The following is a 5,064-nucleotide window of genomic DNA, read 5'->3' as shown; positions in this document are numbered from 1 at the left end:
CCACGTGCGGCTTCCGCTTCCGCCCCCGGCCGCCTTCTCGAACAATTCCCGCCAATCGGCGGCGCCGGGCGCGGTGACGCGCGCCGCTGCCATGGCGACCGCGGACGCCGCAGGCCCCGCGCGGGGCGGGGCCATGCGCGCGGGGCGGGGCCGCGCGGAGGAGGCGGCGGGGGCCGGGAAAGGCGGGGATCCGCCCGGAATGTGCCGGAGAGGGGGAGATTAGCCGCTCCCCGTGTCCGTGCTCCCACTTTAATGCACTGGGCAGCTTCTCAAGAGCTCTTCGTTGTAGGTATCTCCCTCCTGCGCTGGCCGGCGAAGTATGCTAATTGTACGCATCAGTGGCTCTGTGCAGAGGGCTTTTGTCTCGGTGTGCCACAATCCGCTCTAACTTAAATGTCCTATTCCTTCCTAGCAGTGTAACTCTAGCCTTTAGTGCAGGACCCCATCCCTGCTAGAAGAAGCATTCCGCATGGAGGTGTGGTGGGTACAGAGACCCTGACTGCGGCTGTCAGCAGCACATCCATCACAGAATCAATTCGGTGGGAAAAGACCTCTGCCATCATCGAGTCCAGCCTGTGACTGAAGCATAACAACCAGACCCTGGTACTGAGTGCCTCATCCAGTCATTCCTTAAACACCTTCAGGGACAGTGACTCCACCACCTCCCTGGGCAGGCCATTCCAGTATCTTATTGCCCTTTCTGTGAAGAAATTCCTCCTATGTCCCGCCTCATACTCCCTTTTAAGCACAGCTTAAAACTATGTCATCTCTGCATGTTGGGTGCTGCCTTGCAGGTCCTGGCTGTTACAAAGGGCAGGGAGAGATGATAGCATTCACTGTCCTGAGTGTCTCTGCATGGAAGAGGCAAACTATTTCCACCCCCACCCCCAACACCCTTTTCTAGGAACTGTGATTCAGCAATTTCTGATGAAGCTTTGCTTCAGTAGCATTCAGCTCTGCTGGATTTTGACCCCTCTTGGGGGTGTATGGGGAGGATTTGGTCTCCTAAAATAGTGTTTGCCTGTTTCAGAGGAGACACAGGGCTGAAAAATTCATGAGACCAGCGTGACTAGCTAAGGATGCAGCTTCTAACTTCAGAGTGAGCTGATAGGTTGGCCTGGTAGATGTGCCTGTGTGTGTGTGTGTGAGCTGATGAAGTTTCATGTCCTTACTTGACATGGTAAATATTCATGGTAAAGTATTTCCAGCTTTGAATGAGGAGACAGACTTCATCAAAGTATTTAGCTGCTTAAATATCCTGATATAGGAATGCTTGAAGTACTTAAGCGGCCTTCGTGAGCGCCCAAAGTCCTTGTATCCTGGATAACACTTCTGTAGAACTTGAATGTTAAAAACCAGTCTTTTCATGTATCAGTTCACCTGTGTGCCAGCTGTCACCCTACCTGACAAGAATGGGGTACCTAGCATTTTCAGTGATTGTTTAGGAAGTCCTGCTCTGGCAAATTATGGACATGCAGCATATCTGGTGGTTTAAGTGTTGCCATAGATGATAAAAGTAGATACCAAATGTTCTTTCTGCTTTTTCTCTTCTGTTATAAATTGTTTATCCTTGAATAGAAAAGAAGAAAACTTGACTGTTTGCCCAGATTTGCAGCTGCTCTCTAAAGGGAGGAAAAGATCAGCAGCGAATTTGGAAGTTACTCTGCTGGCACCATCTCTGATGGTGCAGTGCAGTGGCTGAATTACGGCTTCAATGGACTGGAATCCCAGTATAGGAATAAAGTTTATTTTTACTCAGCCTAGAGCAGAAGCACATATTGGTAGTGACTCGCTGTGCGTTCCCACCATGGAACTGTAAACGGTGTTGAGGAGGAGTAGTGGGGAGATGAGAGCTGCTGAGGGAGGTAAAATTGGTAAGGTGCTGCTAGAGATGGTTCCTACCTCTGGGCCTGGGGCAGCTGAGGCCATGGTGAGGCTGCTCTGAAAGGACAGGCCAGAGCTGCATGCTGCCAGCAAATCTGCAGGCTGGAAACCCTGTGGCTGTGGGCACAGCCCGCTGCCAGCAGGAAGTGCTTTGTGCAGGGATGAGCTTGAATGTTATGATGGGAATAAGAACCCCCTGTTTTTCATCACCGATGAGAGCCAAGAAATACAAGATCAAAGAGGCATCAAGAAATGACGCGACATAGGCTGGCTGAGGTTAACACACTGGTGGGGCCTGGCAGTGAGAACACTTGCATCTCTCTGTCTAGACTGATGCTCTGGATAAAGCCAGCAGGACGGAAATCCTTAAAACCATGATTTACCAAGGGCTGTAGAAATGAGATGATAAGCTTTGTTTCAAAAATCTAAGAAAAGATTCTGAAAAGTCTTGGTTCTTCCTTCCAGCAATGTGGAGACTGTGTGTGTCTTCCTTCTACACTAGAGACAGGAAGGGTTACACACGGACAGTCAATCCTCTTGTAGGGGTGGGTGGGGAAACATGTAACCTCTGCTGCTGTTTGTTAGTGTTGGAAAGCTTGTGAGTTCCAGAACTGAGGCTAGCCAGTGTGCTGCCCTTCTTTTTGGGAGTCACATCAGCCTTTACTGGATGTCCACGTGGGCAGTAATGCTGGCCTGATGTGAAGTTTCTGTTAATGTTCTCCTTGGTCATGTAGTCTGTGATCTTAGTGCTGCTGGGAAGGGGAGAGGAGTGTTCTGCTATTCCTGCTTTCTTGTTCTTCAGTGGGGTATTTGGTTCTTTCATATTTCTTTGTGGTTTTGCAAAGCATCAACTATTGTAGCTTGTTACCAGAATATAATGACTGAGCCACGTTTTTCAAATTTTTAAGGTTGCCTTGCACATTTAGGATGAGTGTTGCTCAGTTTACCCAAATATTCTCTCTACTTTGGTGTTTAACTTATGATAAATGGAGAGAGAGTTTGGTGACAAAAAGGTGCCTTTGGTGGATTTTTCTTCATCCCTGAGTACATGCAGGGAGTTTAGTTCTCTAAGTGCTCTTACTGTGGCACTTAATGGCTTCTGTGAACGTGCCCACATTCTGACCTGGAGAAAAAATCAATCTGACCTTCTTCAGTGCAAGCAATGCTTTAAAATGGTTGCTGATCAGGCCTTTAAAAATAATTTTCATATTTGGTACTGTGGCCTCTACCAGAACATTGATAAGGGTGTTCAGAAACTGAATTTAACTTGGGAACAGGAGTTATCTCATCTGTTAAACCAGTCCTAATGTTGGTAACCTGCCATGGGCAGCCGAGATAGAATGACATTAGTGTCTATACAGGGAATGTTACCATTATAAAACATGACCTCAGCCAGCTAGAGGATGGGCTAATGTCCCTGTGGAAGGCCAAGCATAGGCACTTATTCCAAATTAACACAGGAATCAATTGAGTACTTGAAATTTCTGCTGTGTTGCCAGAGACCCAAACAGAGATCTACAGGACCTCTGCTGGGAGAGTAGAGGTGGCATTCTTTGTACATCATCTTCATATTTTAATAGAAACAGAAAACAGGAAAACCCATCCCAGTATAGGCAGGCAACACCAAAATGTTGCACTCCAAGTAAATAGGTCTCTGTCATTTATCTGGGGACTTTATATATGTTCTCACTTTCCATTTGGGGATTGAGTTGCATTCCAGCCCATGCTATTGTTCTAATCTGTTTGGAAGTTGCCTGTGCCAGCTTTACAGCAGCTGCCTCTCTGTAAATGTGAGCAGCTGGCTCTTATGGTAGCACATGCTGGTCAGTCAAAGCTTCTGCACTGTTTCTGTCTCTCATCATTTGAGAAGGTCTTTAATGCAACCTAATGAGATTAGGGTTCATTTGTTCTTGGGTTCCCAGCTAAGTTTTAAAAGGGTAAAGAGCATTTCAGGTCATTGCTTATTCCAAAGGAGGACTGCCATTCCTATCAAGCTGTGGTTCTCTGGAAATATGAATTAGCTCACTAGACAGCTCCAGTGGTCTCACCCTTGTGGTACAATCCAGTACTTCAGCTCTTGCTTTACACTGATTTTCATACCACTGTGCTACCACTGTATGGTATTTATTTTCATGTATATAAACATTTTGTAAATCAAGTGAAAAAGAGGATTGTGTCAAGGAAAATAATACGAGTTGCCAAAAGTCTATCCAACTATGTGAGACTACCACATGATGCTTGTATTTTCTTTTTTTTTTTTTTTTTTTTTTTTTTTTTTTTTTTTTTTTTTTTTTTTTGTCTCTTCTGTATAGGAAGTGTTAATGATAATATCTACAGTATTATCTTTACTAATACCTCCATTCACATTCTTATCCTGGAGAAAGAGAGGAAAATTGAAGAGGATATGTCACCCATAAGGTAGTGTAAGTAGCCTGAAGCATAGCAATCTATGGGCACTGCTTTCTGAGTGTTTGAAATCTGAGCTGAGCTGTTCAGAGCATCCCTACTGAGGGGAAAATCCACTTTGTACGAAATGCGCAGCCTCTTGGGTAAGGCAGATAAACTTGATAGATTTTTGCATTCTTCCTGCTAAGAGCTTCAGCACTTGGCAAATTCTAATGAGGCTCTTTGCAGCTCTGGCCATGTGTCAGCACTTGTACACAGAGCACAGCACGGATCCAAATCCCACATGAACCAACAGGGTGATGGCTTTATCTTCCTCACACTCTGAGTAAGACTCTTAACCCAAAGAAACCTTCTTAATCTGAATTTCTTGTGACTTTTTTCATTTTCATGCCTCTTAATAGATCTGTGTTCTTATAAAACGTGAATTAAAATGGAGCACACTTTATTTTTGAGGTTAACATGAATTCCTCAAAACCTGTAGCTGTGAATATTTGCTTTGATGGCTGGGAAACTACTGTTACTGTCTGATGTTGATTAAGCATTATTTGTATTTAGAAAAGCACAAATTAAGACTGAAACTAACACAAAGATGGAGAAGATAAGTTAAAAGTTACGGTGCCAAAGTTATTGTGAAATTCTTAGTTTTATTCCCTTGTATGTACAGATGTTTTCATCCTTTCACTTAAACAACTGGATTGTCCCACTGGAAAATGTTAAGATTTTAGGAAAAAGAACATTTACTCTTTATTTGCTTTGTATTTAATAAACTTAACA

The sequence above is a fragment of the Pyrgilauda ruficollis genome, unplaced genomic scaffold (assembly GCF_017590135.1).
Source record: "Pyrgilauda ruficollis isolate IOZ18807 unplaced genomic scaffold, ASM1759013v1 scaffold8, whole genome shotgun sequence".
Taxonomy (NCBI): domain Eukaryota; kingdom Metazoa; phylum Chordata; class Aves; order Passeriformes; family Passeridae; genus Pyrgilauda; species Pyrgilauda ruficollis.
Note: the sequence above shows the minus strand (reverse complement) of the source record.